The 25288-nt window shown below is 39.3% G+C and overlaps 1 pseudogene; it reads left to right on the forward strand.

Annotated features, from left to right (window-relative positions):
- The window catches only part of LOC128642311 (fatty acyl-CoA hydrolase precursor, medium chain-like), a 141073-nt pseudogene that overhangs the window by 90664 nt on the left and 25121 nt on the right, over positions 1-25288 (forward strand).

Consider the following 25288-nt stretch of genomic DNA (forward strand, 5'->3'; position numbering starts at 1 on the left):
GGAGGCAGTCATTTCTTTGCGGACAGTCAAGGATAGCCTGTCGGATTTGGAGATAGGAAAACCAGCTGTGAAATGGAGAACCTAGGGAGTCTCTTAGAGAGATTCTATCCTTAACCAAGGAAGAGTCTGTAAGTAGAAATATAGGCAGATTTTTGTGGCTCATGATTTCAGTCTCAAATTTAAATTGGTGTCGTCGAAAAAAGAGTGTATTACTTAATATTGGGGTCATGGGTGAGATTGGAGTAGAAAGGGTGTTGGGATGCTGGATAAGGGAATCCCAAATGGCAAGTGTTGTTTTAATACTTTCATTAAGCTTGATCATGGGGGGTATATGGGGTTTGGGGAGCCAACAGAGGTCTTGCATCGAGGTTTGCTGGAGAAGGGCTGCCTCAATTTGTACCCAGATTTAAATGAAGAATTATGATTCCACACTACTATTCGAGCGAGGTGTGCCGCCCTGTAATATAATGATAAATTTGGGATATTAAGACCTCCTTCTTCTTTTCTCAAGTATAGTGTATGGCGAGACACTCTTGGTTTTTTATAAGCCCAGATAAAAGATTCTAACATTCTTTGTTGTGTGCGTAAAAATTGTCTTGGTATTGTGATAGGAAGGGCTTGAAATAAATAAAGATACTTAGGAATAATCATCATTTTTATGGCGTTTATTCGGCCTGTCCAAGATAAATGTCCCTGTTTATGCCACATATCCAGTAATGGGAAGACGACAGTTTGAAGTTTTAGAAAGTTCTCGTGGAACAAATCCTGAGGGTTTTTAGGAATATTAAGTCCCAAATATCTTAGTGAGCTTGTGACAGCAAAGGGGGTATCATTTTGGAGGAAGTCTAGTTCTGTGGGGTTTATATGAATGGGAATGATGCTTGATTTCTCCATATTTATAGAATAATTAGAAAACTGTTTATATAACTCTAATACTTGTATGAGGGCGGGGAGAAAGGTTTTTGGTGCCTGTAATGTGAAGATAATATCATCTGCAAAAAGAAGACAAGTCTGATGGATATTACCGAACGGGATGCCAGTGATATTAGGGTCATTTCTGATTTGAATTGCAAGTATTTCCACTGAAATGGCAAACAGTAGGGGAGATAACGGGCACCCCTGTCGGGTGCCGTTAGATATTTGGAAAGCTTGGGAAATTGTGTCATTAACTTTTATCCTAGCACAGGGGTTATTGTAAAGTGCTTGTACTCTGGCTATAAATTTGTCTGGGAAACCAAACCTTGACAGGGCCGACCACATAAACTGCCAGTCGACCCTGTCAAAGGCCTTCACGGCGTCTGTGGAGAGGAGAACAAGGTAACCTTTAGAATTGTGGGAGGTAAAGAGAGCATGGAGTAGTCTAGTGGTATTATCTTTTGCCTCACGGCCCCTGATGAATCCGACCTGGTCTGGATGGATGACTTTTGGAAGGATAGGATTAAGGCGGTTTGCCAGGATCTTAGCGTATATCTTGATGTCAACGTTTATTAAGGAGATTGGTCTATAACTGCCTACGTTGTCCTTAGGTTTATCAGGTTTAGGATTACTGTAATCATAGCTTCTAATAGGGGCTGAGTGAAAGAAAGACCTTGGTCTATAGACTGAAATAGTTCAAGTAAATGAGGGCTGACATTTCCAATTAAAAGTTGAATTTGGACGAAAGAGCATCCGGACCAGGTGACTTACTTCCTGGGAGAGATTTGATTGTACGTATTATTTCCTGTAACGAGATGGGTGCATCTAATATGTCCAGATCCTCCTGTTGGACCGTGGGGACAGTAATTGAGTCAAAGAATGACTTCATCTTATCTCGCCTCTCCAGATCGTTTGTGTTGTTATTGATATTATATAGTGAAGTGTAGTATGAGACGAAACTAGTTTATATGTCTTCATTTTTAGAGCTACTGGTTCTTGAGCTGTTTTTGATGGAATGAATATATGAATTGAGTCTCTGTTGTTTTAGGAATCTCGCCAGCATTCGCCCCGCTTGATTAGATTCTGCAAAAAATTTCGCCTTAGAGGTCATGGCATGCATATACGCATTTTCAATCAAGAATTTATTAAGAGTGTCCCTTGCTTCCTTTACTTCATTTAGTTTTTGCAAAGATTGAGGGTCTTGTTTATGAGAGTTTTCTTTAGCAAGGAGAATGCTGGTTAGAGTCAAACTGGGTAGATCTCTGTTTTTTGAGTTTTGCCGTTAGCTGTATAATGATCCCCCTAATAAAGGACTTATAGGATTCCCAATTATTGGCAGTGGTAGTGTCAGAAGAAATATTAAACTCAAAGAATTTGTCTGTGCGCTTAATTAATTGGTCAATGATGTAATTATCTGTAAGGGTATGTTAGTTCAGTCTCCAATTCAACCTATGGTTGGGTTTAGTTGTCCATTTAAACGTAGATCTAACTAGACTATGGTCGGACCAGGAAGTGTGTGAAATCTTAGAGTACATTAAGTTCGTAAGGGAGGCCTGATCACAGAATATGTAGTCGAGACGTGTGTATGAGCGTTGTGGGTGAGAGAAAAAAGTGTAATCTTTGGTAGCTGTGTGCACCATTTTCCATGTGTCAAATAACGTAAGTGATTGAAGTAAAGTGTTATTGTTTTTAATCTGAGAAAGTCTGAGATAGGATTGACCTGTAGATGTATCCAGAGAAGGATTCGATGGGAAGTTAAAGTCTCCTCCTAAAAGGATAGGGCCTTTGGCTATGTCAAGGAGCTTATTAATAACTTTGCGGAAGAAACAAGGAGTAGGTTTATTTGGGGCATAAATATTTGCTAGAGTAATGGGTTTACCATAGTAAAGACCTACCAAGATCAAAATCCTGCACTCAGTGTCACAATATTTTTGCAGTAAGTCAAATGAAGCTTTGCGTTTAAAAAGGGTGCAAACACCATTGTGTCTGGTTGGGCCCGAGCTAAGGTAATATTGGTTGTAGTATCTAGTAGGGAGCTTTGGTTCATGTTTTTTTTTAAAGTGAGTTTCCTGGATCATCACAATATCCAGACTCTTTTTATAAAAGTCATATAGAGCGATTGACCTCTTTTCTGCCGAAAGAAATCCTTTTACATTTTGAGTGGCAATAGTAAATGACCCATTAAAAATCTGAGGTTGCATTGTCAGTACTATATGTTATGAAATAGTAACAAGAAAAACCAGTAGTAATTGCGGGGATGTTGATAAGGGATTATGTAGGCGGGAGGATGGAGAGTTCAGTAAGAAGGATAAAGAATAGTTCAGAACTGATGTAATCTGGTATAGAGGATTTAGGTGTAAGCTCTGGTTTAAGTATAACATAGGCAAAAAAGAAGGGAGGCTGTTAGGCAAGTTGGACATGAAATCTATATGAAGTGAGATTTGAAAAGCAAGAGGATTAAATAATTCTATTCTATTTGTGAACCTTTGACAGTTCAGCCGTATCTCAATTAGAATAGTTAAACGAGGCAGTAGTATCTTAAAGCTAGAATACGACAAATAGAATAAGGTAACCTCGTTTCACTCATTTCTAGAACAGATATACATGGGGAATATGCATAAACATAAAGACACAAAATTTGAAAAACACTTTGAGCAGGCATCAAAATAATGGATGACCCTGAGGTACGTTTCAGCAGCATGGTTATAGGGTAAATGTACTATTATATTAAACATTGCATGTGTCAGTGCTGACTGAGAAACAGTGAGAGTACTATGATTACAGATTTTCTCAGACTGACTTATGCAGGATCTAAACAAAGGTCCATATAGATTTGCGCTGGTAAAGGTTATGATATCAACATTATTGAGTTATGCTGATATGATTTTCAACGAGTTTAATCTTAACTTGAAAGCTTGGTGTAAGGGTGAGGGGTGCTGGGGAAGTCACGGCATTCAATATAATAGTAACAAGCGGGGTCGTGAGAATATCTAGACTATATTAAAAGAGTCTCAGAGTATTCCTTCAGTTATCAAACTAGAGGGGATATGCCATGGGTATACGGTATATAAAAAAGCGGTATTAATTTTATTTCCGTAGTAGAGCTGACTGGAGTAATTACTCCATACATTAACTAAACTAATTGGTATAACTTTGCAATAATCAACATATAACAAATATCAAAGAACAGGCTGTAAATTCTGTAATTTCACAGAAGGTGTAGCGAAACAGATAGTATAACCTTCAGCGGATCTGTAACCATAACAATTCTATCTCGGTCATAACAACTTTGAAAACTATAGTAAGTGCAGGTATTTATCATAGCAATAAAATCCGGAAACATATAGTTCAAAAAGTCTCTAGACGAAGTCTCTGAAAAACCTGGAAAAAAGGAATATCAAGTTAACAGAGTAAAGATATTAACAATAGGATTATATAGGTACGTGTCCTTTCTCAAGGTGGATCTTCGGCAGTATTGGTAGGATTCATTTGTCTTCTTTTATTCTGTTTCATTGTAGATTCCTGCCAAGGACGCCTCTGAGGCTTAGGAGGTTCTTGTTTAGCTGGTGCTGATGATTGGACGGAGGAATCTGTCAAATCTGGGGGAGGTAATCCCAGATGTTGACAAAATTGCTCGGCGTCCGGCGGGAAGAGGCACTCAAATTTTCTTCCATTTTTGACCACAATGACAGAGGTTGGAAAACCCCACCTATATGGAATTTTTAAGGTGCGCAGATGAGAGGTCAAAAAGGCAAAATATTTTCTCTTTTGGAGCGTCCGAGCTGAGAGATCTTGGAATACTTGTATACGTTGACCTTGGAATATGAAAGCTAGTTGTTTTCTGGAGTGGCTATAGATAAGCTCTCTATGTTGAAAGTTTTGGAAATGTACAATTACATCCCGGGGGGGGGGGGGGGCGAGCCTTCAGGGGGCTTAGGGCAGAGTGATCTGTGGGCTCTATCAAGGATGATTTCAGGAGGGTCACCAGGACTGTTTTTCATTAAGTCTGCGAATAATGATTGCAAATAGTCTCGCATTTCTGCCCCAAGAACGTTTTCAGGAATTCCTCTAAATCTTAAATTACTTCTTCTAGAGCAATTCTCTAGGTCGTCTAATTTGTCTTCTAATTCTACCATACGTTGGTGATGTTGGAAGGCTTTTGTAGAAAGATTTGCTATTTTTTGAGCTGCCACATATTCATGTTCTTCCAGTGTATCCACTCTGTAGCGGAGTTCAGAAATGTCTTTCTTTAGGTCCGCGCATTAAGTTTTAATGCTCGCTTTGACTTGTTCAATAAGGGCTTCCATAGCTCCATAAATAATAATGTCATCCTTTCCTATTTCATTACTTTGTGCTTGTTCTCCCATTGTAGCATCTGTAGCCTCACAAGAGCTTTCATCTTGAGATGTTTGCAGAGGGTCTAGGTCTTTGTTAGATCTCTGTTTTTCTGTCTGCTTGAAAAAGGAGCTCATTGTGTGTATATAGTGTATACAGTGTGTATAACGCAAGTGTGCAGTGATCGAACTGTTTCCTTCTTTAAGAGCAAGTGTCCAGTAATAAAGTTATACAGTGAGTAATTTGTAGATAGAAGGTTTCTATGTATGCTTTACAAATATAGGTGCACAGATCCCAGAATATATCAAGTTGAGAGGATATATCAGCGCCAGCGTGATTTACAACTTTGAGCCCCAAGTTATCATGGCGTATTAGGGAATGGGAGCCAGTTAGCAAGTAAGTCGCACCAAATTTTGATGTTGAATAATACAAAAGAAGTCACCTTTATTTCCTTGTATGGTACTCTGGGCAGTCTGGTATATCCTTGTAGTTGGTACCGGAGGATTATTGATCTGCAAAGTTCTGTGACTCAGCCTCAAACCAGCATGGCTGTCATAGTTGCGGTCTAGGCATCACCTATAAATGCAGGGTGATCACCGGGTGTTCCGGGGCAGATGTATAGGTCCTGCATAAAGATATCTCCCAAGTTGCTGTTGCTATATGCTTATATGTCCAACTTGCTTAGAGAGCTTCAATGAAGTGCGGCCATCTTTGTCAGCCGCTCGCCCCGCCTCCCCAAATTAAATTTTTATGATTCAGATAGAGCATGTCATTTTATACAACTTTCTAATTTACTTGTATCATCAAATTTGCTTTGTTCTCATTGTATTCTTAGTTGAAAGCTAAACCTAGGTAGGCTCATATGCTAATTTCTAAGCCCTTGAAGGCCACCTCTTCATTTGCCAGTTTTCACAGCTAAATGGCGTTAGTTCATGTGTTTCAAAGTCAGCACTAATTGCCTGAAATGCAAGTCTGTCAAAAGATCTGAGATAAGGAGGCAGTCTGCAGAAGCTTAGATACAAGATAATCACAAAGGTACAAATTCTATTTCTATAACAGTGTTGGTTATACAAAACTGGGGAATGGTAAATAAAGGGATTATCTATCTTTTTAAACAATAAAATTTTTGGTGTTTACTACCCCTTTAACTAAAGAAAATAAGTTTCTACTAGATGGAAATTAGTGTAAGGTATAAAATCTGATTTCACATACAGATCATAATCTTTAATTTTAAAATAACATTTTCCTCATTTGTAGTTTCCTTTCCTTCTCTTTTATAATTTTTAGAAAAATATGATTTTAAGTTTTAAGTAAAGTTTTAAGTAAAAAGTCTAAGCCCTTCAAGGTATTTGTTGGGCAAAAATTATTTAGACCTTTATTTAGTAAGTCTATTTGTGTTTTAGAAAATTAATTACTGGATATATTAATAACAAGCTCCTTTATCATTTTATTTTCTGCTTTTCTGAGAGGCCTTTTGGTTCCTCTTGTGCTTTTTGCCGCCCCGCCTGTCATTTCTATCGTCCCTCTGTGAGGTATAAGAATCCCGGAGTTGTGGCCGTTGTCGCTGGCGTTTTTCCTAGGTGCCTTTGTAGTCTTGTATCCCACTTCATGGGAGAATTTTTTTTTGTGATCTTTATTACTTTTACTGAACTCCTCCAACAGTGTATCGATTTGTGTCTTCAGATTTGTGAATGTAGATTTGCCATGTAGATAGTTTTCCAATTTTTTTAACCTTTTCTTGGTTAAAGGGACACTGAACCCACATTTTTTCTTTCATGATTCAGATAGAGCATGCAATTTTTTTTTTTAAATATCTTTATTTTTAATGTGCAACAAACAGACATCATTAGGTACTTACATCAAGGATCAAGCAATATAGGGTTACAAAACACATGATACCTTCAGTTATACAGCAGATTGCATGAGGTGTTTTTGAACTGAATCCTGGAAGGCAATACAGTCCGTCTTGCACTATTTTTCACTTAAACAAAATCTATACATAAAATGTAACAAAGTCTCAACTATCGGCTGGCGTGGTAACTCTCAAACGACCTCCTCCATCTTAACTCACCTCCTCCCCCAGGGAACCCCCTCAACCAAAATTTCCGGTTTACCATTCTCCTCTCAGTGTTGCCTCCAACATGTATTCTGTGTCTTTGAATGGTGCTAGGACTGTGGTGCGTGAGCTATCTGGCAGTGTGCGGATGAAGGGAGCCCACTTGTTACAGAAGGCCCGGACTCTAGCGGATCTGTCACCCAGACCGTCGGCTTGTTCAATAAATAGTTGATGCATTAGTGTCTGTTTTAACTGTGCTACAGTAGGTGGATTTCGTTTGAGCCAATTTTGAAATATCAAATGTCTTGCCATAAGGACTATATTATAGATAAATAAGCTAGCTTGTTTAGGGATATCCACAAAGTCTAGGAACACTACATTCCGAAACGACCAGTCACTCTGGGGAGCGCGGATGTTAGTTTTTGTCCAGTATGCCGTCATTTTCCAAAATCTAATTAAAGCTGGGCAATTCCACACCATGTGTTCTATATCTGCATCTACCAGACTACATCTAGGGCATTTATTATCTCTGTTCGATTTCCATCTCTGGAACACTCTAGGGGTGACATAACTGTTATGAAGTAGTTTAAAGTGTGATTCTCTCACTTCTGATGAGAGAGAAGCTAGTTTAACTTTATGTATGCTTTCTTCAATATCTACAGTTGTTACAGCTGTTCCCAGCCTCTCACTCCAAATGTCAGTTATCTAATTTATGCAGTCAGTCCCTGCCTGTCTGTTCATTTTCGTGTAAAGTGGTGATATGGATGTGATACCGTGTTTCGCTAGTTCTATACTCTGTAGTATGGCAGTTTGGTCTCTGTTACTTCCTTCTCTGCGCAACTCATTGAAAAAAGTGTCTGGCCTGCAGGTAGGCATAATGGTGAGTACTGGGCAAGTTGAACGTCTCCCTTAAGGATTCAAAGGTCTGCATGTGTCCCCCTTCCCTCATCACTGTTTGACCTACTGTGCGTAGTCCCTGGGTCCTCCAGTGACTGAAGGCTTTAGTTGATATACCTGCAGGAAACTCAGGGTTTCCACACCATGGTAAATATGAGGTCAGTCTGTGGTCGCCCCCTAGCTTCTTACAGAACTGTCTCCAAGCTCTCGTGGGTTGGCTTAGAATTTCTATATGTTTTAAATGCTTAGTTGCTTGAGCCTGTGTCATATGTGGGATCATCTTGAGTGCCCACGGCTTCGTCAATTTGCCTTCCAACCCAAGATCTGTAAACTGTCCCTGCCCCGTCATCCAATCTATAACAAATTTACATTGAGCTGCCCAATTGTAAAGCTCAAAGTTAGGTAGTGCTAGCCCCCCTTTCTCCCTTGGGGCTGTAAGTTTGAGGTAGCTAATCCTGTTTTTTGTGATTCCAGAGAAATTTGAGCACTCTCCCTTTGATGTTGGTCAGGTCTGAGTGTCGTAAAATCGCTGCCAGAGTCTGAAAAACATAGAGTAACTTTGGGAAATAAATCAATTTTTATAAGTTCAACCCTCCCAGATAAAGACAAGGGCAACCGAGTCCAACCCCCAATCAAATTATCTAGTTTTTTAATCAAGGGACCATAGTTGATGGAGTACCATTTACGGGGATCTAGGTGCAGTGTGATTCCCAGGTATTTGAAATTTCCATCTACTATTTTGAAGTCATATCCAAGGATATGTTTTTCTCTCTTAGACAATAACCAGAGGAGTTCAGTTTTGTCAGTATTGATCTTATACCCAGAGACCAAGCCGAACTCTTCAATGACTTTCATCAGTTTTGGGATATTTACATGAGGATCCTGCACATAAAGTGCCATGTCGTCAGCAAAAAGCGAGAGACATGCAGGGTCAACTCACCTATGCGCATTCCCTGCATTGTCTGCCTTATCTTTACTGCCAATGGCTCTATGGCCATATCGAAGAGGAGTGGGGAGAGAAGACAGCCCTGCCTAGTGCCTCTATGGAGTGTGAAGGGTGGGGTAGGTGTGCCATTGACCAAGAGGGATGCCTGCGGCCTACTATAGAGATTTTCAATTGCCTTAACAAATGCGCCCTCCACCCCCATCTTGCCCATGGTAATGTAGAGATGTTCCCACAACACCTTATCGAAGGCTTTTTCCGCGTCTAGGAATAACAGGGCCGCCTCCGCCCGCCCCTCTGTGTCTGATTTATTCTGTGCCATGTTCCAGTAATACTGTATAATCGTTTGTACCCGTCTGATATTGAGCACTGAAGATCTCCCCTTAATAAAACCCATTTGATCCCCGTGGATCAGTGAGGGAAGGATATTGGCTAGTCTGTTTGCGAGAATTTTGGTCAGAATCTTGTAGTATTGGTTGAGTAGTGAAATGGGCCGGTATGATTGTGTCAGGAGGGGGTCTCTTCCCTTCTTCGGGATAATACTGATATTAGCCTCAGCAAATCTGGGGGAGGGTCTAGCTTCATCGCTGAGCATGTCGTTAAATAACCGTGTTAGAATTAGGCATATCTCAGTTCCCATGATTTTATAGAACTCTGCCGGCAAGCCATTAGGTCCTGGGGTTTTATCTAGCTTTAGATCTTTAATTGTGGCCTGAATCTCATTTGGGGTAATGGGGCAGTTAAGTTTGTCAAGTTGCGTATGGTCTATTGTCGGCAGTTGTAGGTGCTCCCAGAATTTATCTCTGTCGCTAGGGTGTACCCTCTGTGTTGTGTAGAGGTTCTTATAGAAGTCAGTGAATGCCTTTTGGATGTCCTTTTCCTTATTTAAAATAGCATCGCCCTGTCTAATGGCTAAGATGGGGTTTCTCTTGTTGGACAGTTTCGTTATTCTAGCCAGCAATTTCCCGGTTTTACTCCCAAACCTGTAGTACCTAGCTTGTGATTTAGCGTGGGCCTTGTTAGACTGTTGTAGAATGTATTCATCCCTTGTACGTTTAATTTCCTTATATTTAATTCTATTAATATGGTTGGGGTTTCTAAGGTATTTATTTCTGGCATTTAGGATCTGTTATAGTAGTAGCTCAGAGTCAGCTTTACTCTTTTTCTTAATGCCTGCAGCGTAATTGGAGATGACCCCCCTCAGGACGGCCTTAGCTGTCTCCCAGAACAGCAGGGGATTATCCATATGTGCATGATTAGTCTCTGTATATGTAAGCCATTCCCCTAGGATGTGTCTGTAAAAATTAGGGTCTTTGTATAAATATGTTGGAAATATCCACCTATTAGTCTTCCCCCGAGTGGGACCAACATGAATTCTAATCGCCACTGGGGCGTGGTCAGAAATTGTTATTGGGTCTATCTCTGCGGTCGTCACCTTAGGGCAAAGCACCGTTGCCACCAAGAAATAGTTAAGTCTAGCCATAGTGTCTTTCGCCATAGATAAACAGGTATATTCACAACTTTCAGGACATCTGGCTCTCCAGACGTCCCGCAAGCCCAGTGCTCTGTTAAATGTGTGGATCAATAGGGACTCTTTTTTAGACTTTCTAAAAGTCTGGGGGGTGGCTTCTTTCCTATTCGGATTGCGGAACCTATCTGCAGGAACTTGGGGAGCTATGTTGAAGTCCCGCCCAATAATAATGGGCAGTGTTGTGAACTGGATAATCTTAGTTTGTAACTCCCTCCAGAAGTGTTGTTTCTGTCGCTGTGGTCCATAAACCCCAACTAAAGCAAATGACATTCCCTGAAGTTCTAGTTGAAGCATAATGTACCTCCCTTCTTGGTCTACTAGGGTCTTAGTAATAGAGTATGTTAAGTTTTTCCTAAATAATATTGCAACACCCCTAGCCCGGTTTAGTTCGTATGGGGTGTTGATCACCTCTCCTACCCATTTCTGTTTCAATTTTTGGTGTTCTAGTGTCGACAAATGAGTTTCTTCTAATACTGCTATGTCAACCTTTCTAGAATTGAGATAGCGCAAAATTGATCTTCGCTTTTGCGGAGATGTTATGCCACCCACGTTCCAGCTCATGATATGTAAGCTATCCACTATCCCAACCTAGGTTCATGAGAGTCATGTAAGATGTGTGGTTACTACTGAGGAAGCATAATATCTCAATGTGTACAATGAATTTTAACATCTTGTGTGAGGTCTTACCACTCATATGTAGCCTAGGGACATTTCCCCTAGCCAAGGGGTCCCAAGGGGGGAGGAGAGTACCATGCCAGCTAGCAAAAAGGAAAAACAACACAGTTAACAGTAGTAATAAGAATGTTGACAAACAAAACCATAAGTAAAATACATCAAACATAGCCAAATGGCTTTTTTCCATCTCTACAACCTCACAGCTAAGAACGATAGCTGCGCAAAATCTAACTCACTACTACAATGCGCTACGCCTCCCATATTAAATGAATTATGTTACTGCAGAGTTACCTTTTTTATGTTTTGTATTTGTATTTCTTCTGTCTCACTCCTTCCCTTCCCTATGTGACCTCCCTATCTTTGCCTACTTAGATATATCTGCCTACTTGTGTCTGTATGTCTCCCCTACAGGAGGTCAGGGAGATTCTTGCCTTGATTAAGTGCTTTTTTGCCATCTTGTTCTAGTTATCTGAACCTAGGGCAGCTCTGCATGAAACTATTGCAATGACATTATATGAGCCCTCTCAAATGGGGAGGGTGATTCTCACCGTGTGATGAGGTATTTAGGTAGGGCCTATCAACTAACTGCGTCTTGGCAATCTCTAATCTCACCTCCTTAAATGTGTTCTCCCTGCATCTGCTTTGAAAAGGCTTGCCTGTAGTGGAATTTGGATATTATTTGGGGTAGGTGGCTTATGTTTCTAAAGGCATAGTGCTGGCCACAGTAGTGACCTAAAACCAACTGTTAAATTGACGTAGCATAAGATGTGTCTCTCTTCTGCCCTAAAGAACAACATGTTCGCAATGTAGGTTAAGTATCCAACAACAGAGAATAAAATCAAATCAAGCAGCACCTATTTCCATGGGTGTATGATCAACAACTCTTACAACATAGAAACAACATAGAAATAACTTGTTTTGTTAACTAAATAGTGATGGAGTACATGTATTCCCACATTGTCTTTCAGCAGTTTGGTCATAAGCAAGTGAAGAGTCCCCAGTGGTTATCTCATCCCTCCACCCCCTCATCAAACTATCACAGTGGTTTGTACATATTACCAGTCCCTTAGGTGTGAGACTCCAACTCTTTAGGTTTCCTTGTCTATTAGTTCTTGTTCCAGCCTCAGGAATTTTTGCAAGTGTCTAGGGTCATCAAAGAATTTAATACCCTGCTGGGTTTGGAGTTTGAGCTTCGCCAGGAACAGCAAGGCCACAGAGCGGCCTGCCTCAATTAACGACTTACAATATGGGGAAAACTCTCTCCGTCTCCTGGAGATCTCTGCAGAATAGTCCTGAAAAATTAGGATCTTCTTCCCTTCAAACATTAGTGGAGAACATTGACGGTAGGCTCTCAAGAGTAGGATTTTATCTTTAAAGTTGAGGTAGCGTATCATCACCTGTCTGGGACCTCTGGACGTTTTAGGGTCTTGGTTGATGTTCCCTACTCTATGGGCTCTTTCAGCCACACATGGTATATGTTCCTGGTGTAATTTCAAAAGGGTAGGTAATGTTTTTTCTGCAAACTCTAATAAATCGGTACTCAAAACAGATTCTGGCAGGCCCACAATTCGCAAATTGTTCCGCCGAGAGCGGTTTTCTAGGTCATCGATTTTGTCGGTTAATAGCTTGTTCTGGGCTTCCAATGCTGCTACTCTGTTGAAACTTTCATGTTGTCTGATTTCGCCATCACTGACTCTCTGTTCCATGTGTTGAAACCTGGAAGAAAACGACTTAAATTCCGATGACAAGGAATCCATCCCCGTCTGCAGTTGCTCAGCGGAGAGCGGAGATTTGAGACACTATAGGATGGGTGTCAGTTGTTGGCTCATCCCCAGCATCAGTTGCCATACCTTCCACAGCATGAACCTCTACAACAGACTTGGAACTCTTGTCTTGATGTTTTTGTCTCCCTGACATTGTGCCAGTAGTCTTCACAAAACTTGTGTAATACCTCTGCATGCACTATGTGTCTGTTCAAGATAGAATTAGGAAAGTCCATAAGAAACTGTTTAATCAAGGGCAAAAAGGAGGGGGATGTATTTGCAGGTCTCGTTTTTAGCAACTCATATTGTTACCTCCAAATGAGGTTTGGGTGGTCGGGGGGCGCAGCGCAGCAAGAAAGGTCTATCTCAGCTCCAGCAATTTTCCATCTCCATAAAAGCCCTCCAGATATCTGTACATGATCTGCATGGTCAAACCTTTCCACTCTATACCGGCTTAACTGGAGGTGTGTGACAGGCCCGCTATAGGCGTTTGTGTGTTAGCTAAGTCTTTTCTAGAAGATCCTGCTGTCTTTTCCTGTCTCCCCTTTTTTTCTCTTATGTTTCTGCGTATGGCACTTTGCCGAGTTCTGGATTCTGCTTTAGTACTGTGTGTCGGCTGCCAGTGTATATATAAAAAAACAGTCACTAACGCTCCGTGTTGCGTTAAGGCCCACCTGCCACGTGGGTAACAACCTCCTCCAAGTTGTCTGAAAGTATCACTGGTCTGTGCTATGCTTAGGCTTGGGATATCTGTGAGGTATGTCTGTTGTGGTATGGTTTTAGTTTAGGTCCCTTAAGCGTGTATACAGGGTAGAAATACAGACCTCTCTCGCTCCGTGCTGTTAAGATGGCGGCTTCCCGCCATACGGTCCTGGCATCTCCGTTGCTTGGTATATGTCCGAGTTGCTTTTTCCCTTTTTCCTGCCAGCCGTCCCCGTCAAGAGAGGTTAGTTGGCCCTTGGGACCCAAATAAGGATCTTGTAGTGCCACGTACGTGGCCTCACCTCGTATGAAATTCTCATCCCGGTGGGGGAGCCGATGTCCGTGGCTCCTTACTGCAAAGCTATCCAGACAGGTTCCGTCAGCTACCTGTCAAGGTTGGCAAGTTTTTTGGGCAGGATTGGTATAAGGTTCAGGAGTTATCCTGAGCAGGTCCACGGAGCTCCTTCTTCGTGCGACCGCTCTCTCTGCCCGCCCACCGGAAGTCCCAGAGCATGCAATTTTAAGCAACTTTTTAATTTACTCCTATTATCAATTTTCTTCATTCTCTTGCTATCTTTATTTGAAAAGCAAGAATGTAAGTTTAGATGGCGGTCCATTCTTGGTTCACAACCTGGGTTGTGCTTGTTGATTGGTGGCTAAATGCACCCACCATTAAACAAGTGCTGTCCAGGGTACTAAACAAAAAATTGTCTGGCTCCTTCTTTCACCACCCTGCCATTTTCGGAATCCACCAGGTATTAATAATTATTATAGTTACTGCAAAATTTGCATACTATATATATATATATTATTGTTTGTTTTTTTTTAAATGAAGAACATCTATAATAATTATTTACATTAATTATTAATATTTTAATATTTTATAATTAATAAATACATAATGCACCTTAATATAACTGTCAGATTAGCACACATGAAGAATTAGTGTACTCCTGTCGGATTGTGCACAAAACTTTACTTCTGGCAGTGTTCATCTGGCCATTTATGTTGCTAAATCTAAAAAAAATCTAAAAAGAAACGTAAATGATGAAAGATTCACAAAAAAATGATCACAACACTGATGTCTTTATACTGTTGTATCTAATTAAACAGTGAGATAATATTACTGCATTAACAGTAACCTTTGTTTCATTTTAGCATTAAAAATAGTTTTTGTTATTGAATATTGAAATATACTCATTGAAAGGGAAATTAAACCAAAACTGTTTCTTTCATGATAAAGATAAAGCATGCAATTTTAATGAACTTTTGATTTATTGCTGTTATAAAATTAGCTTCATTCTCTTTGTAACTTTTGTTGAATGAGCAGCAATGCACTACTGAACTAGCTGAAAATATTAGGTGAACCACTAACAAGAGGCATATGTGTGCAGCCATCAATCAGCAGCTAGTGCACTGCTGCTCCTGAGCATACCTAGGTTTTTTTAACAAACTATGCCAAGAGAACAAAGCAAATTAATTTGGAAAGATGCTTAAAATGGCATGCTCTGTCTGAATAATAAAATACATATTTGGGTTTCATGTTCCTTTAAGCTAAACAATGCAGGAGCATTGTATTCAAATGTATAGAAAATATTACATCATGCTGCTATATTGTCCACACTATATAATGCTGATTTATCTTTACAGGCATTGGGAGCTATACCTCCTTGTGTAGATGGGGTATTTCTTCCCAAAAGCGCAGGGCAGATTTTGAGAGACAAAGAAAGTAACCGTGTTCCCTTTTTGATTGGAGTTAACAATCACGATTTTGGATGGATAATTCCAGTGGTAAGATATATTTACATCAACTCCATTAAAAGTTCTATCATAAATCTATCTTTTTTTTTTATAGAACATCATGATTACATGGAAAGTCAGACTGGCATCAGCACAAATAAATCAGTTCAGTAGTGAGTGACTTATTTGCCAAGGGGAAAATCTTTGGGTTTTTTTTTTCATATTATTAGAGCATTACTTTATTTGCAACTGAAGTGCTCTGTTGGTACTCCCCTGCACATGGTGGGAGCTAGTGCCTCAGTATCTTAACTTTATAGAAACAAGTTTTTAAAGTGTGCTCCAACCTTGGCTGTAGTTTACCCTATGATCCCAAGATAGCTTTATTTCACCACAACTTAGGAAAACTAAAATGGGAACAATGATCTGTTATTATTATATTCTTTTTGGCCTGAAGATTAGCCCTAGTGAGGGCCTAGTTGAAGAAGTTGCCTAGCTGGATATATATCTTAGATATAATTAAGTGCATAAGACAAATGGAAGAGTATGTACACAGCTCTTTGGGTATTATTGACATGTAGACTTTCATCTGTGCACGGTAAGATTACTTTTTAAAGGAAGGTAATACTATCTGATCTGCATTGTTTAGTATCGAATTTCTCCATGGAGCTTTCACCTTGCAGTTCTCTCTGTGAGGGGGCCCACTTTTTTCCCTATCATTTATTTATTTTACTCTGTGTTAATTAGTGTTGACAAGCACTTATAGCTGTTAATTGTACATTAGTTTTCTTTATAATATAAATAGCTTTGATATATAAGAATATGTAACCATTCCAATAGATATTTACACCTATTGCCCTTTCTGGACTTTGTAGTAGTACCCTATACTTTAGGACACATCTCTACATTGAGTTATAATGTCTTTGGCCCTTTCTATTCTTTCGGTCCATTACACAACCTTACATCTCAGTATTTTTTTAAAGTCTGATATTTGATACCCCTTGGTTTAACTCAATCTCAGGGATTTTTTGGGTGTTCTGCATGTTTTTTTAGGCACTTGTCATTGGGGGCATCATATTAGAGGTTAATAACTGTAATGCAGGTGTTGGCGGTGTCAGGGGCAGCAGATTAGGGGTTAATAAGTGTAGGAAGGTGTAGGTGGTGTTGGGGACGGCAGATTAGGGGTTAATAAGTGTAGGTAGGTGGTGTTGATGTCAGGGGAGGCAGATTAGGGGTTAATAAGTGTAAAAAGAGGCTATAAGTTTCATCAATTAGAGAGATGTAGAAAAATGGTTAACACCTATGATTGCGTTACCAAGCATAATAGGTCTAGAGATGATAGTTTTGTTCAGCCAACAATACCAAGAAATAGTAAATATATTGAAAAAACATTTACCAATATTGGCTACTGATAATGTATTAAGTGACTACATCCATAAATGTAAATTTGTTCCTAAGAAATCCAAAACATTAGGACAAATACTATCACCAAGTTTGGTAAAAAATACATCTCAAACTCCAGCTACAAATTGGCTGTCTAGAAAAGGCACCTTCAAATGTGGTGCTAGAATTTGCTATGCTTGCCCTAATATACTCCAAGGTAGATCTTTCTGCTGTACTGCTGATAACAAAGTCTACAACACAGATTTTTATGCCAATTGTTCCACTCAATATGCAGTATATCTGCTTACTTGTAAACTATGTTCCAGTCAATATGTAGGCATGACTTCCCGTAATGTCAGAACTAGATTCAATGAGCACATAAGGGATACTAATAACTATGAGACAGATTCTGCAGTTGCTAATCATTTTCATTATGTTCATTTTTCTAACAAAGCAGAATTGTTTCTACAAATCATTGATGTAGCTATAGTTCCTCCTAGGGGTGGTAACAAGTCCAAAATTTTAGAGAAGAAAGAACTATAATGGATTTTAAAACTTAAAACTCGTCATCCCACTGGTATGAATAGGAAGTGTGACGTAAGTTACTTTATAGATAATTAGGTTTTTTCCAACACTCTAATTTTTGGAATCACTTTATTTTCTTCATTATTTAAGTCATTTATCTATCCATATTTTCATGCCTTGTATTTGTCTCTTATAAGTGGTCATGTCTTTATTTTAGAATATTTAGATATGTGCTTTCTACATATATATTTATAATCCCTGTGCTTTATGTGTTTTGAAATATAATACAGTTTATATAGTATGTATATTGTTGTTCATGAAATATGAAGTGTCATTCACATTGTTTTCATATTGGTCATCAGTTTTATACTAAGTCTGTTTTATACATTACCTACTATTACCCTGTGTCCACTAGGGACATTCTATGTTTTTAAACAGGTTTACAGGCAGTTAAGGGGTTAACATTTCCTTTCTTTCAGCCTATAAATTGTCTAGGTTGTAACATAGACGACAGTCTATGAGTAAGCGCCACTAGGGGGTGCGAAACGCGTAAGACCTCTGTCCACCCTGTCTGTCAGTCCGCCTTTTTACTATTGTTCACGTCTTCAATAAAGGATATATTTTTTACCTCATTTTTTGTGGGTCTGTTCTGTAGTGCATGCCATTTCCCCCGGTCTCATCCACCGGTTTTGGCTATGGCTCTCCGTGAGCTACCTGGGGTCCTTCAGCGTCCTCTCTCCTCTGAGGAATCTATTTCCGGTTCACGCAGAGGACGCCAAAGCTGTGGCTACACTCTCTCTACAGGTTAATAAGTGTAATGTAGGTGTTGGCGATGTCGGGGGCAGCCAATTTGGGGTGTTTAGACTCAGGGTTTATGTTAGGGTGTTAGGTGTAAACATAACTTTTGTTTCCCCATTGGAATCAATGGGGCTGCATTATGGAGTTTACGCTCCTTTATTGCAGGTGTTAGGCTTTTTTTTAGCTGGCTCTCCCCATTGATGTCTATGGGGAAATCGTGCACGAGCACATAAAACCAGCTCAAAGTAGCGCTGGTATTGAAGTGTGGTATGGAGCTCAATTTTGCTCAACACTCACATATTGCCTGCTAACGCCGTTTTTTTGTAAACATGTGATAGCAGCCCTAGAGGGAGGTGAGCGGTGACAATAACTTGCAAGTTAGCACCGAGCCACTCATAACACAAAACTCGTAATCTAGCCGTTTGTTAGCTATATTATGTTGTGTATTTATCTCATTTTTATCTCTATATCTGGGACAAGTTTGGGGCAAAACTTTTCAACAAATTTGTAGATATAATATTGTCCCCTTGCTTTGTAATTAGAGACAAATTTATAGCATAATCCATAAGTAGTAATGTATTCTTCATTTTTATCCCTATATCTACTAGTGCACCAAATGTGGACCAATAATATTGTTTCAATTAGAATTTAGAAAGGGTATACAATTTTAATAGAGTTTCTAATTTACTTTTATTACGTAATATACTTCAATCTCTTGCACTATCGAACATAAGCTTTCTGTGTTTTCAGACTCCCATTGATTTCGATGGCATCCCCGGCCTCAAAGGTTGGCGGATTGAAAACTAGGTATGCTGCGTCGGAATAGACACAAGCGTTCCTGTTAAATGTTTGATAAATTTGGAAAAGGGTCAAGAAGAGTCAAATCTGAATTTGAAACATCTGTAATGACGCAAGCATCTATCTGCGTTGGATTGAGATCGCGGGAGCGTATATTACGTCTACAAATTTCAACATTTGACGATCTTGACACTTTGATAACTACAACGGATCAATCTCACAACAAATACGACGAGGAATTTAAGCGTATTTTCAGTTGACGCTTTGATAAATATGCCCCTATGTCTCAGTTTTAATGTTGCTTTAATGCTGAATCTGAGCCTAACTTACGGCTAGATTTAGAGTATTGTCGGTAACGACCCGCATAGCTAACGCTGGCTTTTTTCTGGCCGCACCTTTAAAATAACTCTGGTATTGAGAGTCCACAGAATGGCTGCGTTAGGCTCCAAAAAAGGAGCGTAGAGCATATTTAACGCAACTTCAACTCTCGATACCAGAGTTGCTTACGGACGCGGCCAGCTTCAAAAACGTGCTCGTGCACGATTCCCCCATAGAAAACAATTGGGCTGTTTGAGCTGAAAAAAAAACGCCAATAGAATACGATCAGCCAATAGAATGCGAGCTCAATCTGATTGGTTGATCGGATCAGCCAATCGGATTGAACTTGATTCTGATTGGCTGATTCCATCAGCCAATCAGAATTTTCCTACCTTAATTCCCATTGGCTGATAGAATCCTATCAGCCAATCGGAATTCGAGGGATGCCATCTTGGATGACGTCCCTTAAAGGAACCGTCATTCTTCAGTTGGAGGTCGTCGGAAGAAGATGGGTCCGCGCTGGAGGTCTTCACGATGGAGCCGGTCCTCATCGGATGAAGATAGAAGATGCCGCATGGAAGAAGATGGTTGCTGGTCTGGATCTACTCTTCTTCCCGGATAGGATGAAGACTTTGGACCCTCTTCTGGACTTCTTCAGCCGTCGGATGATGGATGTCTAGCCCCCGCTTGGGCTTGGATGAAGATTTTGGAGCCAGGACGGATCGGTGATACCTGGTGAGGTGAAGATAAGGTAGGAAGATCTTCAGGGGCTTATTGTTAGGTTTATTTAATGGGGTTTGGGTTAGATTAGGGGTATGTGGGTGGTGGGTTGTAATGTTGGGGGGGGGGTATTGTATGTGTTTTTTTACAGGCAAAAGAGCTGAATTTCTTGGGGCATGCCCCGCAAAGGGCCCTGTTCAGGGCTGGTAAGGTAAAAGAGCTTTGAACTTTTGTAATTTAGAATAGGGTAGGGCATTTTTTTATTTTGGGGGGCTTTGTTATTTTATTAGGGGGCTTAGAGTAGGTGTAATTAGTTTAAAATTGTTGTAATATTTTTCTAATGTTTGTAAATATTTTTTTATTTTTTGTAACTTAGTTCTTTTTTATTTTTTGTACTTTAGTTAGTTTATTTAATTGTATTTATTTGTAGATATTGTATTTAATTCATTTATTGATAGTGTAGTGTTAGGTTTAATTGTAGGTAATTGTAGGTATTTTATTTAATTAATTTATTGATAGTGTAGTGTTAGGTTTAATTGTAGGTAATTGTAGGTATTTTAATTAATGTAGTGTTAGGTTTAATAGTAACTTAGGTTAGGATTTATTTTACAGGTAAATTTGTAATTATTTTAACTATTTTAGCTATTAAATAGGTCTTAACTATTTAATAGCTATTGTACCTGGTTAAAATAATTACAAAGTTACCTGTAAAATAAATATAAATCCTAAAATAGCTATAATATAAATATAATTTATATTGTAGCTATATTAGGATTTATTTTACAGGTAAGTATTTAGCTTTAAATAGGAATAATTTATTTAATAAGAGTTAATTTATTTTGTTAGATTTAAATTATATTTAACTTAGGGGGGTGTTAGTGTTAGGGTTAAACTTAGCTTTAGGGGTTAATACATTTATTAGAATAGCGATGAGCTCCAGTCGGCAGATTAGGGGTTAATGTTTGAAGTTAGGTGTCGGCGATGTTAGGGAGGGCAGATTAAGGGTTAATACTATTTATTATAGGGTTAGTGAGGCGGATTAGGGGTTAATAACTTTATAATAATAGCGGTGCGGTCCGCTCGGCAGATTAGGGGTTAATAAGTGTAGGCAGGTGGAGGCAACGTTGTGGGGGGCAGATTAGGGGTTAATAAATATAATATAGGGGTCGGCGGTGTTAGGGGCAGCAGATTAGGGGTACATAAGTATAACGTAGGTGGCGGTCGGCAGATTAGGGGTTAAAAAAAATGTAATCGAGTGGCGGCGATGTGGGGGGACCTCGGTTTAGGGGTACATAGGTAGTTTATGGGTGTTAGTGTACTTTAGAGCACAGTAGTTAAGAGCTTTATGAACCGGCGTTAGCCCAGAAAGCTCTTAACTACTGACTTTTTTCTGCGGCTGGAGTTTTGTCGCTAGAATTCTAACGCTCACTTCAGACACGACTCTAAAGACTGGAGTTAGAAAGATCCCATTGAAAAGATAGGATACGCAATTTACGTAAGGGGATCTGCGGTATGGAAAAGTCGCGGCTGAAAAGTGAGCGTTAGACCCTTTCCTGACTGACTCCAAATACCGGCGGTAGCCTAAAACCAGCGTTAGGAGCCTCTAACGCTGGTTTTCACGGCTACCGCCAAACTCTAAATCTAGGCCTTAGTATATTCTTGTGGAAATGAAACCAAGAGAAAGAGCTAATTTAATAAAAGAAGAAAACTTGAACTTTTTTTAAAAATATTTATTTGAATCACGAAAGTTTAATTTTGACTTCCATTTAATTTTAAGGGAAGTTTGTTGCATTTATGTACAGTAATTTGAAACATAGGATAGATAATGTGTTAAACGTTTTGGTTACTGTGCCAAGGAAATAAATTAATTATGTATACAAATTAGTACAAAATCATTGTTCTCAAGTAAACTGTTTTGTGATGTTCATACCAGATGTGTTTTTTTTTTTTTTAAATCTCTGCAAAACATTTTCTTTGAATACTTAGGCCACTGTGATAGTATTTGTTAATTTCAGAATATCTGGATTTTATTTACATTTGTATTGGTAAAATATTCAAAAACCTAAGTGTAACAAACAGAAGTATATTTGTTTCCTCTAGATGATGAATATAAGTGGATTAGCAGATGGAATTACTAGAGACACAGCTGAATCAGTGCTCCGCAACCTTCCTTTATTCGTAAGACTCTTTTGCAGTTTGTATAAATAGTCATGAATTTATGTTAACCAATCATACAAAATGTTTATGTTTATAAACATAGTAAAAATGGTAGCACTATGTGCACTAACGTCGCTAGAGAGCAATCCATAGTACTGCCAGTTTTACTTCCATATTATAAGTTGAAATTAAAATGTTAAAGTTTGAGCGAAAGCCTTGGGTACGCTAACATCTAAAGGTCAGATATCACGGCCTCGCTAAACCCCTTTTTATATATATATATATATATATATATATATATAAAACACGGAAGGGGACTGCACTCTCATACCAGACCGGGTACACATCCCATGACCCTGTAACATGTTCAGCCCTGGGTGCTCACTGGCACTCACAGGAAGCTGTGCTGTCCCCAGAGTCACAGGCAGTTAACCCCAGACAGGTCTGGGTGCAAGAACCATAGGGAAAATTACAAAACAAATTAATACAACACATAGAGAAAGTCCAGCACTCACTCACAAGCTCTCAGCTAAGATTTAAAAGCAAAAATGGAAAGGTTAGTTACCGCATCTGGCCAAATGGGACAAGCCCAGGTACCACATCAAGGTCCTTTCCAAACCTGGGACCCTAAAACAGCCACACAATGCAAGCTCTTAAATCTAAACAAACTGGGAACAAGGAAAGGGTGCACAGGCTTATGTAATCACCCTAGACAATCACCCTAGACAAATACAAAACACGGAAGGGGACTGCACTCTCATACCGGACCGGGTACACATCCCATGACCCTGTAACATTTCAGCCCTGGATGCTCACCGGCACTCACAGGAAGCTGTGCTGTCCCCAGAGTCACAGGCAATTAACCCCAGACAGGTCTGGGTGCAAGAAACATAGGGAAAATTACAAAACAAATGAATACAACACACAGAGAAAGTCCAGAGAAAGTCCAGTTAATCAAAAATTAGGGACAGAAATATAGTAGTCAGGCGCCTTGATTATCACTTACAGGTAAACTGCCTGAAACAATAGAAAAAACCTGGATAGCGCTAGCTAGACCAGGTCCTGGTGCAGACCCCAAAAATATTTATAATAATTCAGATATATTTATATGAGTAAATATATGATACACACAGCAGAGCTATACAAGATGCTATGTTGAAAGTAGGGGATTGCAGCACTCAGAAAAACTTCTCTTAATCTAATACGTAGAGGAAAAGCTGAAACATTGTATCCAAACAGAGGCTCACACACAGATGGTCCAATTAATAAGTAACTAATTTATTAATGCAGATAATCCTGAACCTAAATATGCCACTGCAGTGGAAAACCTAAAATAATCACTTGACTCATGATAAAAGGGTACAATATAATGACATTCTCAATGTTGCATAAATCAATAACCAAAATATGAAAGAAGCATGGGAAATTAAAGTGAAACAAAAACGTCCCAAAGTAACAAAAGTTCCACAGATCTTATCTGTAATGATGTAGATATCTTCTTTCATGCAATTGCAACATACAAGCTCATATATAAATGGTACCGTTATTTGTGAAACAGCTGACAGGTTCGAGGTGAGAGCGTTCTCCTATGTCAGCTAACGTAAACCATGAGTACTTGATAGTAATAACAGGCTTATTCCAAAGACGGCAAAAAAGGAAAAGGGAAAACACATACAACCTCTTCCAGGTGAGGATAGATGTCAGGCAGCAAAGACCGGGTATCTTTAGGCACAAACATGAAGCATAAAGTAAAGTGAGCTGGGACTTTGCATCCAACAAGTTAAAGGTAGTTTTCCCTGCGGACATTGTGTGTATTGTTCTTACATGCTGAAGTGTAAATCATTTTCAGCAAATACAGGCAAAAACTTTGAAATAAGATGTTTCTTCAATTGCAACACAGTAGGAGTGGTATATCTCTTACAATGCTCCTGTCCCCTGTTCTATGTTGGGAAAACAAAACGTATGTTTAAGGACAGGGTACAGGAGCATAGAGATGACATACTCTATGAAAGAGATACGAGTGTTGTTAGACATTTTAAGGATGCACACAATAGCAGCACTGTCTCTTTAAAATTTGTTGGGATTGATCAGGGACTGACAGGTGGCAGAGGAGTAGACAATAATAAATGTCTTCTAAATAAAGAAGCTAGATGGACATATGTGTTAAAAACAGTGTCCCTACTTGGCCTAAATTAAAGAATTGAATTTAGGTCTTTCCTGGGTTAAAGAAAGAAATAAATGATTAATCAACCTAGGTAGTCCTAAACAGCACGCACAAAATCTTTAAAGCTTTTCTTTTAAGATGGTCCTTTTCGTTTCATTTCTGTCATTCCTTAAAAGGCTAAATATACACATGAAGATAAGAATGCACATCCAAAAATAATATTTGTAAACATCCTGTAACTTGTTATACAAAGTAAATAAATTAGGGGTTTGCAAAATAAGTCTAATGTAGGTTCAGCACTTTTGGTCCTATTGATAGTGTTAAACCCATTTATTGTATGAATTCATTTAATCCTTTATTTTTTGTTTAAATAATGTAAATAGTAACGATTTGTTTCAAACAATACATGCATGGGAATCTAGGTAACATTGACGCCTGATGGCTATTCCCATTGGATAGCGTGTATACGCTTTAACCACTCCCGCAACATTGGCAACAGATTTAAAGGAAATAATGTATCACCTGTGACTGACAGTCCTGACGAGGCCCTGACGCAAAGCATTGTGGGGCAAAACGCGCGTCGACACAGTCATTTAAAAATCAAGCAGCAGTAAGAAGTACCTGGTATGGTGTTGATTTATAACACTCAAGTTTCCGGAAGGAAGTGTGGCAGAGGCGAGTGAAAGTTGGTCTACCCAGTTGCACAGTTACGGTGTTAAAGAACCAGACGAGAAAATTGGGTGAGACGAAAGCCGGATGCAAAGTCCCGGCTCACTTTACTTTATGCTTCATGTTTGTGCCTAAAGATACCCGGTCTTTGCTGCCTGACATCTATCCTCACCTGGAAGAGGTTGTATGTGTTTTCCCTTTT

This window comes from Bombina bombina, chromosome 1 (assembly GCF_027579735.1).
Source record: "Bombina bombina isolate aBomBom1 chromosome 1, aBomBom1.pri, whole genome shotgun sequence".
NCBI lineage: Eukaryota > Metazoa > Chordata > Amphibia > Anura > Bombinatoridae > Bombina > Bombina bombina.